The following is an 11,370-nucleotide window of genomic DNA, read 5'->3' as shown; positions in this document are numbered from 1 at the left end:
CTATGCGGTACTATTTTACATATATCAAAATTCTTACCTCAAAGCCTGTTAGAAGGCTGTTGCAGGCTTCGGTCAGCCCGCTCTTGGCGAGCTGCACCTTCTAAATCACCGCACTCATAACAGTGCGGTGTTCCTCTTTGATGGAGGCGCCATTGAGCGCCTCCAGCAAGCTATCCGGCGCCTTCGGTTGGACGGAGGCTGCCGGTGTCACGGTCTTGCCCTTCTTACGAAGGGGCCGCCCGCCGAACTCCGGAGCCACTATGGGATCCGGAGCCGAGTCCGGTGCAAAGTCCGGGAGGTTGTCCTGCGACACCTCCGGGGCCTCCTCCTCCTGGCGGGTCCCTTCCCGGGATCCCACCTTGGCATCGTCCGTGTCACGGGGGGTGGAGGCGGTCGGAAGAGAATCCATATCCGACGCACCTAAGGACCCGCTCGACGAAGCGGGAAGATCGTCCTTGGGCGGACTGCAGGGTTGTATGCGGCATTAGAAAGACATTGTGTGGCAAAAAAGATAAACCATGAAGTTATTCGGGAGTCCGGATACTCACGATCTCGCCTAGGGCTTGGCCCTTGGAGGCCAGTCCTCGTCGTCATCACTGGCATTGGCAGAGCAGTCCGGGGGAAGAGTTTTTCCCTTCTTGGACCCCTCGGCCTCCCTCGTTGGGGAGGCCTTCTTTTTCTTCTCTCCCCCCGCTGGGGAAGAGGCTTTCTTCTTCTCCTCCTCACCTTGGTGAGAGGAGTCGGCCTCGGAGTCGTCATCCGATAGCACCTGAAAGCGGGAACTCTTCCGAGTCCCTGTGACCTTCTTCTTGGCCTTCTTCTCCGGCACCACATGGGGTGCCGAAGCTAGCAGCCCCGTCAAACGGGCATCCGCTGGGTCCTCTGGCAATGGGGCCGGACAGATAGCCTGTTCGGCCTTCTTCATCTAGTCCTGTCAAAGGAAAGGGAGTTTAGATCCCGCATAGAGTCAAACTATGGAAAACAAGCGTCCCTTAAAGGACAAAATAACTTACCTCATCAGCTGGACGCTCTGAGCTGAATCCGCGATCTTCGGTAGCGGATGCGGGAGCTTCGGCGCCCTTGAATAGCACCTTCGAGACATCTTCGTATGTAGTGTCGAAGAGCCCATTCAAAGTCTGGTGCTGTGCCGGATCGAACTCCCACATGTTGAAGCCCCGTCGTTGGCACGGGAGAATCTGGCAGATGAGCATGACCTGGACTACGTTGACAAGCTTGAGCTTCTTGTCCACTAGCTTTTGGATACAAGCTTGGAGTCCTGTCAGCTCCTCCGAATCACCCCATGTCCGGCCGCTCTCTTTCCAGGAGGTGAGCCGTGTGGGGATGCCGGATCTGAATTCGGGGACCGCTGCCCATTCGGGATCACGCGGCTCGGTGATGTAGAACCACCCCGATTGCCACCCCTTGATGGTTTCCACGAAAGTTCCCTCGAGCTAAGTAACATGGGACATCCTGCCCACCATGGCGCCTCCGCACTCCGCTTGGCTGCCCTTCACAACCTTCGGCTTGACACTGAAGGTCTTGAGCCACAAGCCGAAGTGGGGCTGGATGCAGAGGAAGGCCTCACACACAACGATAAACACCGAGATGTTGAGGATGAAATTCGGGGCCAAATCATGGAAATCCAGGCCGTAGTAGAACATGAGCCCCCAGACAAAGGGATGGAGTGGGAAGCCCAGTCCGCGGAGGAAATGGGGAAGGAATACTACCCTCTCATGGGGCTTGGGGGTGGGGATGAGCTCTCCCTCATTGGGGAGCCGGTGCGCGATGTCGCTGGACAAGTATCCGGCGTTGCGCAGCTTCTAGATCTGCCCCTCCGTGATGGAGGAGGCCATCCACTTGCCTCCTGCTCCGGACATAGTTGGAGAAGGTTGAGGTGAGATGTGCGCGCTTGGGCGCTGGAGCTCGGGTTCGCAGAGATGGGTAAGCCAAGGAGGAAGAAGGCGCAGGTAATAGGGTTGGATCTTTATCCCCTTATATGGGCGGACGAAAACATGCGTCCCCACCGGCCTGATAAAACTCGCTTATCCCCCAAGCGCCGCAATCAATGGCGCGGTTGGGTTACCCACGTCCGTATTGATGGGAATCCCGGAATAAGGGGAACATGATCTCTGCTTCGACAAGACGTGCCAAGGAAACCGCTTCGCTAAACGCGCTGAGGTGGTACAATAAAAACGATTTAAGTAAAGGCTTGGTAGCGGTGTGACGTCATGCCATCAAATACGTCAGCAGATTGAACTTGTGGAAATATTATTCTCTCTATGGTGGTATGTGCAAATTATTTTTGCAGAGCCGGACACTATCCTGGTGTTCACAATCTTCTATAAATTATTCGGAGGAGGAACCCGCCTTGCAATGCCGAAGCCAATATGCGCGCCGGACTCATCGTCATTGAAGCCTGGTTCAGGGGCTACTGAGGGAGTCCTGGACTAGGGGGTGTCCGGATAGCCGAACTATCATCATCGGCCGGACTCCAAGACTATGAAGATACAAGATTGAAGACTTCGTCCCGTGTCCGGATGAGACTTTTCTTGGCGTGGAAGGCAAGCTTGGCGATACGGATATGTAGATCTCCTACCATTGTAACCGACTCTGTGTAACACCCTCTCCGGTGTCTATATAAACCGGATGGCTTTAGTCCGTAGGACGAACAACAATCATACCATAGGCTAGCTTCTAGGGTTTAGCCTCCTTGATCTCGTGGTAGATCTACTCTTGTAGCACACATCATCAATATTAATCAAGCAGGACGTAGTGTTTTACCTCCATCAAGAGGGCCCGAACCTGGGTAAAACATCGTGTCCCTCGTCTCCTGTTACCATCCGCCTAGACGCACAGTTCGGGACCCCCTACCCGAGATCCGCCGGTTTTAACACCGACAGTGGTACAAAAATATAGTAACATATACACCACAAATCAATACCATTAGATTCATCATTGAATATATTTTCACAGGACATAGGTTTTTTATGTTAAATGTTCCTATTGTTTCCTACAAACTTGGTCAAACTTTATAACATTTGACTTCAGTTAAACTAATATGCGGGGTAAATAAAAAAACAGAGGCATACATCCCTAGCATTTGTCTTGTTTTTTTGCTAGGCCCATTAATCTATTACGTGTACACGCCAAACACAACATGTCGGGGGTTTGTAAAATCACTTTATGATTAAAAAAATGAGGGTCGATGTTTCTAGATCTAATATAGTTAGCTATCAATTTGTGTTTTTCGACATTATGTCTCAAGGTTTCAATACGCGGTGCATGTCAGGTATGAGTCAAACCATTCACCTAGGAATGCTATACAAACCCTGACGAACTGAATGCAGTATCTCCCTAGTGAACATATAATCTTGTATTTGGTGCTTCAATGGTTTCTAGAAAGGCGGTTGAACACATTGTAACCTAGTTTGTTTGTGGGAGTTGTACCTCGCGTAGAAGCCCCATAAACTTGCTTAGTTGAGAGAAAGGATTTCCAAAGGAAGTCCGTTATGCCATTTGTCACAAAACCTAATAGTTCAACTATGACATATTTCATCATTATGGTTTACTTGAGATAAAATCATTGAACTAATGCGTGAATTGGTTGGATGCATATAGTTTACAATAAAGAAATAACTAGACAAATAAGTGTAGCCCTCCCTATTATATTCACAGTTTTGTGTTTCTTAGTAAAATGACAGAAATTGATTCTTTCGGTGAGGTGGTAGGTAGGAAGTAAAGCATAGAAGGTGTTGCGGTTACTACTTGACAAAAATGGGACTGGGACTTGAAATTTTCAAACATCTCTATCTGGGATTTAGTCCTCCGTATCAACATTTTGCAATTACTGCTTATTTTTCTATAAGGTCTAGATTATTATTATTTTGCTTTCGAATCGCAAAACATAGCTTCCAATACCCACACTGTAATTTCAATGGAGCATAGATAGAAGAAGATTGTTAGAGTATAATGATTTGCCCTCTCTTTCAGCTGGAGCTTTTGGCGAATGAGATGGTGCTTTGCATGGATAGTTCACCAAAAAGCTGAAGTGTGTATTATGATGGCAATAAACTTAACGTGTAGCTTCATTACTTGTACTGTGACGGTAATTGTGCACTGCTCCTTCCCTTCCTAGAGACATCATTGCTGGAGAATGTTTCTCAGGGGTTGCCAATGTTGGTGATTGATGTTGATGTTTTCTTGTTCATTGACTGCTTTGGTGAGGTTATATCTTGTTTTAAAAAAGAATATTGGTGCATGCATCCTCACAGTAGGTAGCTCTTGAATTGTGTTGTTGCGAAGACTAGGTGTATTTGGTGTCATCTTGAAATCAACATTGAAAGAGCATGGTGCCCCCATGTGTGGTTTTGGTAATTGATGACATTCTCTATGGACTAATGGTTGCCTTGAGCTATATTTGAAGGATTTGCCCATAAGCATTTCTTAAAGTCCATGTGTTCGTTTCAAGGAGTTTATGTGATGATCAATGTGCTATTCAAGGAATTATCCAAAGATTGGTCATGTAGAAGACATGATACAAGGTTGATCAAGACCAAGTCAAAGAGTGAATCAAGTTGATCAACACACAAAGCATACAACATGTACCGAGAGGGATCAAGTGATCCCATGGTATAATTAGCATTGTCCATTAGTTTTTGTGTACTAACCCATGGTCTACGAGTTGTTTGTGGGCTTCGGTATGTTTCCATGGTCGTGCATCAAAAGGAAGATATTATATAACCCATGGAGGATGACATCAAGTGGTGATCATCATCAAGATTGCGGTGTGCAAGTTCAAGTGGAGCATCACGAAGAGATCTCATGCTTGTTTCTTGCCATCCATTATGGTGACAATGGAGTTATGAAGATGTGCCGAAGAGTGGCTCACCCATTATGGAGTATGGGGGAGCAATCAACTAGTCTTCATTCAGCCAACGCAATCAAGAAAGGCGGTCTGATACATCTCCATCGTATCTACTTTTTCTAACAATTTTACTCTTGTTTTGGACTCTAATTTGCATGATTTGAATGAAACTAACCCGGACTGACATTGTTTTCAATAGAATTACCATGGTGTTGTTTTTGTGCAGAAATAAAAAATCTTAGATTGGAATGAAACTTTTTGAAGAATTATTTCAGAATATATAAAAATACTGGAGCCAAGAACCACCGGAGGGGGGCCCTAGGGTGAGCACAACCCACCAGTGCCCCTCCTCCTGGCGCGCCCAGGTGGGTTTTCCCCACCTGGTGGCCCTGCAGACCTCAACCCTGATACTATAAAATCATATTTTCAGAGAAAAAAATCTGGGAGAAAGTATTATAGCGTTTCACAAGACGGAGCCGCCGCCACCTCCTATTCTTCATCAGCAGGCCAGATCTGGAGTCCATTTGGGGCTCTGGAGAGGGGGATCTTGCGATCTTCGTCATCACCAACCCTTCTCCATCGCCAATTCCATGATGCTCCCCACCGGGAGTGAGTAATTCCTTCGTAGACTCGCTGGTCGGTGAGGAGTTGGATGAGATCCATCATGTAATCGAGTTAGTTTTGTTAAGGCTTGATCCCTAGTATCCACTATGTTCTGAGATTGATGTTGACATGACTTTGCCATACTTAATGCTGGTCACTTTGGGCCCGGGTGTCATGATTTCAGATCTGAATTGTTTATGTTATCACCATTATATCTATGTTCTAGATCCGATCTTGCAAGTTATATTCACCTATTACGTGTTGATCCGTAAACCCCAGAGTGACAGTAGTCGGGATACTTTCCGGTGATGACCGTAGTTTGAGGAGTTCATGTATTAACTATGTATTAATGCTTTGTTCCAATTCTCTACTAAAAGGAGGCCTTAATATCCCTTAGTTTCCAATAGGACCCCGCTGCCACGTGAGGGTAGGACAAATGATGTCATGCAAGTTCTTTCCGTAAGCATGTATGACAATTTACGAAATACATGCCTACATTATATTTATGAACGGGAGCTACTGTCGTATCACCCTAGGTTATGACTGTTATATGATGAATATCATCCAACGAATTCACTGATCCAATGCCTACAAATTTCTCTTATATTGTTCTTGCTAAGTTACTACTGTTGTTGTTACCGTTATACTTGCTACAAAATCGCTATCATTGTTATCATCACTATTGCTATTGCTACTACTATCAAAACTATCATATTGCTTTGCTACTGATCATATTGTTGCAGATAATAAATCTTTGGATGTGGTTGAATTGACAACTCGTCTGCTAATACTTGCAAATATTCTTTGGATTCCCTTGTGTCAAATCAATAAATTGGGTTGAATACTCACTACTAGGAAAAGGGCTATAGATAATATGGACACTAATGGCGCACCAGTCATGTGGTGCGCCACTACTATATAGCAGTGGCGCACCATGTGTTGGTGCGCCATTAATGTGATGGACACTAATGGCGCACCACACCCACGGTGCGCCACTACTAACAATTTATTATTATTATTTTCCAAAAATACTAATGGCGCACCAGGGCACAGTGCGCCATTACTAGTTTTAACTAGTAATGGCGCACCACTCACCCCGTGCGCCACTACTATCATTTTTTTTGCAAAACTACTAATGGCGCACCATCAGCTAGTGCGCCATTAGTAACCAGGGTTACTAATGGTGCATTTGTAGGTGGTGCACCATTAGTAACCTGGGACCAGGTAGATATTTTGGACAGCCACCTACACACTCACTTTCCCCACTTCATTCTCTCCACCACCTCCTCCAAGCTTGTCTCGGCTGCCTCCTCCTCCTCACCTCATTTGCACCATAGATTCATCCAAATTAAGTGGTTAAATTACCTTTTTTTGATAGGTAAGTAAGGGGAAAGCTTTCTTTATGTTGTAGATCTACTTTTTTTCCTCCCTCCAACAACGTGCACATGCACTTTTTATGGCCTAGCTAGATCTATGTATGTTTGTGGTGTTGCATATATTTGTGGTGTTGCATATATTTGTGGTGTTGCATATATGTTTGTGTTTGCAGGTACCAGTATTTGAAATGCGATAGTTGCCAATATTTTGCCGGAATGTTCATTTCCGTTTCGGCGAGAATTTGGCACTATGCATTCTTTTTGGTCCTATTTTTAGGCAAAGTCATGCCAAAAAATTTCTTGGTTCTAAAATATCGTTTTGCTCTACCCCGCAGGCGACCATGGTCCACACGATGACCGAAGGCATCGTGAATAGGTTTTTGAGCTCCACGAAGACCGAGATGCTTCAAAAGAACGAGACGGAGATAAGATGTCCGTGTCGAAGATGCAAGCTAAGGAGCCTTATGGACCCGGATTCTGTACAGGTGTGGGACCACCTGCTCTTGCGTGGTTTCATGGATGGCTATCGGTGGCAAGGTGATGAAGATGATTATGAAGTCGTCCATGGGGGCCGGGCAAGAAATGAGGAAGGGCAGCAAGACAACTGCGACGAGGGCGGGCGAGAAGACGAAGAATCTCCAGGACATGATCATGAAGTAGATGCAGTACACAGTCATCATGTAGAAGATGCCGTACATGATGATGAGGAAGATGCTAGAGTAGACAAAGGGCATGATCATGAAGATGAAGATGTCGGAGCAGACGACGATGGCCCATCGATGGGCTGGGTGCAGGACCCTCATATTCAAGAGCTGCTTCTCAAGTAGACCGATAACGCAAGAGCTGCCGCCCGAGAGAAAGCCAAGATGGATCAACTGGAGATAGACGTGGTTACTCCATTGGATGAAGGATGCAGGCCCGAGGATACCTGCCTGAAAGTAATGCTCATGGCTCTGGAGATGAAGGTAAAACACAAAATGACCGACGCATGCTTCAACGAGAACATGTCATTCTGGCACGAACGTCTTCCCAAGGGGAACAAGTGCCCGACCAGTTTCGAGGAGGCGAAGAAAATCGTGTGTCCTCTGGATTTACCACACGTGAAATACCATGTGTGCATGAACAATTGCATCATTTATCGGGATGAGCACGCAGAGTCTACCATATGACCGGTGTGCGGCGTCACTCGATACAAGAAGAGGAAGAAAGCTCCTTGAAAAGTGGTGTGGTACTTTCCGATCACTCCTCGTCTGCAGCGGTATTTCGCGGACCCTAAGGTAGCAAAGCTCCTGCGTTGGCACGCGGATAGGGAGGAGAAGAAGTGAGAAGATGACGCAAATGATCCAGAGATAAATAAAAAAGACAAGATGCTGAGTCACCCTAAGGATGCGAGCCAGCGGCAAGCGTTGAACTTCGAACACCCAGAATTTGGGAACGATCCAAGGAACATCATACTGGGCGCGATCACCGATGGAGTCAATCCGTTTGGCAGCCAGAGAAGCACACATAGCACCTGGCCTGTGTTTGTGTGGATATACAACCTTCCCCCCTGGTTGTGCATGAAGAGGAAGTACATTCACATGAGTATGCTAATTGAAGGGCCGAAACAACCAGGGAATGGCATCAATCTGTATATGGGGCTGCTGAAAGAGGAGCTAGACACGCTATGGAAAACGCCAGCCAATATGTGGGACGCCGCAGAGAAAGAATATTTCCCTATGAGAGTCGCACTGCTCACGACGGTGCAGGACTATCTCGGTTACGGATATGTCGCGGGGAAGGTGGTCCACGGATTTTCTGGATGCGTCAGGTGCATGGATGACACAACGTATCGCCAGCTAGATAGAAATCCCGGGTCTTCAAAAACCGTGTTCATGGGACATCGAAGGTGGCTTTGCGATGATGACTCATGGAGGAAACGCAAGGATATGTTCGATGGTGAAACCGAACCCCGAAGACGCCCGCGTACGAGGAGTGGCAAGGAAATAGACGAGCTATTGAAAAATTGGAAAGATTGCCCACTGCTGGGAAAGAAGCAAAAGGCGCCAGAGCTGGGAAAGAAGCGAAAGGCACCAGAGCCGCTGCTGAAGGTATGGAAAACGAGGTCTGTTTTCTGGGACTTGCTGTACTGGAAGATCCACCGTGTGCCTCACAGCCTTGATGTCATGCATATCACGAAGAACGTGTGTAAGAGTCTGCTTGGTACCCTGCTCATGCCAGAGAGGACCAAAGATGGGCCGAAAGCAAGGGCAGACTTGAAATCAATGGGCATCAGGGAGGAGCTTCACGCTAATGATGATGATGATGAGGCGAAGCAGGACACGGAAAGTCGTCGCAAAGGCAAAAAGGCCAAGAAGACCGGAAATGACTTCCCTCCCGCATGCTTCACTCTAAGTCAGGAGGAGATCAATCAGTTTTTCACCTGCCTCGTAGGAGTAAAACTTCCTTACGGTTACGCGGGGAAGATAAGCAGATACCTAGACTCAGCGAAGTAGAAGTTCAGCAGGATGAAGTCTCACGACTGTAACGTGCTGATGATGCAGATACTTCCAGTTGCAATCCGTGGGATCATGGACGCGCACGTCCGTGAAACGCTATTTGTCCTATGCAACTTTTTCGACGTCATCTCTCAGTAGTCGGTTGGCGTGAGGCAACTCAGAAGGCTACATGAAGAGATCATGGTGATACTATGCGAGCTTGAGATGTACTTCCCGCCCGCATTCTTCGACGTTATGGTGCATCTGCTGGTCCATATCATGGAGGATATCATCCAACTCGGGCCGACGTTCCTGCACAGCATGATGTTGTTCGAAAGGATGAATGGTGTCATCAAAGGATACGTTCGCAACATGTCACGTCCAGAGGGAAGCATGGCCAGGGGCTTTCTGACCGAAGAGTGCATCTCCTACTGCACGAATTATCTAGGCATCGAGAACACCGTTGGTCTTCCCATCAACAGGCACCTCAGCAGGCTCGCTGGATGGGGTCACCGTGATGGTCGCCGTGAAATGCATCTCGACTTCGAGGGTCGACTCGCCGACTTTGAAAGAGCAAACCTAGTCGCGCTACAACACATAGACATGGTCGATCCTTGGGTGGTAGAGCACAAAACCTTTATTGAGAAGACGTACAATGACTGAGGCCAACAGAGGATGAACGGAGATATAATCAAAGAGCACAACTCATGTTTCACGCGTTGGTTCAAGCAGAAGCTTCTGTCGTACCCTTTACATGAGGATTCTTCCGCGGAAGAACAACTCATATTCACCTTGTCATAGGGCGCCGAGCACAATCTGATGACGTATGAGGCGTACGATATCAATGGCTACACATTCTACACCGAGGGAAAGGACATGAAGAGCGATGGTTATCAGAACTCCGGGGTAACAATGGAATCCTACACCGGTAACGACAAGGACAGATACTACGGAAGGATCGAGGAGATCTGGGAGCTGAGCTACGCTGGAGAGAAGGTCCTGATGTTCCCTGTCAGATGGGCCAAGAGCTTCCTAAAAGAAGATCGGTATTTCACCACCATGGTTATACCCGAAGCCAAATCCAAGACCGCGGGCGCAAACGTCACCGCGAAAAATGAGCCACGGGTACTAGCTTCCCAAGTGGACCAATGCTTCTTCATTACCTACCCGTCAAAGCCCAGTCGTGTCGTCGTGAGGAGAGGCAAAAGGAAGATCATCGAAATGGATGGAGTCGCCAATGAGCAAGACTTCGACAAGTACGGCCACCCGAAGATGGAACATGACGACGATGATGAAGTACCAGCATACACCACAAGAAGAAGCAGGACCACCTTACCTAAAGGGCGTCCGTTCAAGAGAAGAACTCCATTTGCGAAAAATAAGGGAAAGTAGATTGTGAACATATAGCTAGCTAAGATCGATTGTATGTAAATTGTAGCCTTCATTTCTCGATTGTATTTCGAGATATTGAAATGATATTTCTTCCGTTCTAGTGTCCTCATGAATATTTATTTATGTTTATTATGGTATTGAATTTCTAACTCACAAAAAGTATTGAATTTGTTAATATTTTTTGAACTCATGAATATTTTTAAATTTCATGGGCACTTTTTGAATTCATGAATATTTTTTCAAATTTGATGATATTTTTTCATATTCATAAATGTTTTACCAATTCACAAATGAATGCAACTAAAAATCCAAAAAAAATATTGATGATATTTTTAAATAACAAATTTGATGATTTTTTCAAATAACAAATTTGATGATATTTTTTTATATTCATAAATATTTTCAAATAACAAATTTGATCATATTTTTTCACATTCATAATTTTTTTCAAATTTGATCGTCATTTTCTAAAAAAATATTAGACGCAACTAAAAGTAATAATAAAAAAGTTACTTATGGCGCACCCCCCGTGCCAGATCCCCCTCCATCTCGATCGCTACCCCCCCTCATCAGATCCTCCTCGCCGCCGCCGACCCCCCGCACCCTCCCCCGCTCCACCGCCGCTGCCGACCCCCCGCACCCTTCCCCGCTCCACCGC

This window comes from Triticum aestivum, chromosome 7B (genome assembly GCF_018294505.1).
Source record: "Triticum aestivum cultivar Chinese Spring chromosome 7B, IWGSC CS RefSeq v2.1, whole genome shotgun sequence".
NCBI lineage: Eukaryota > Viridiplantae > Streptophyta > Magnoliopsida > Poales > Poaceae > Triticum > Triticum aestivum.
This window is presented reverse-complemented; position numbering follows the sequence as displayed.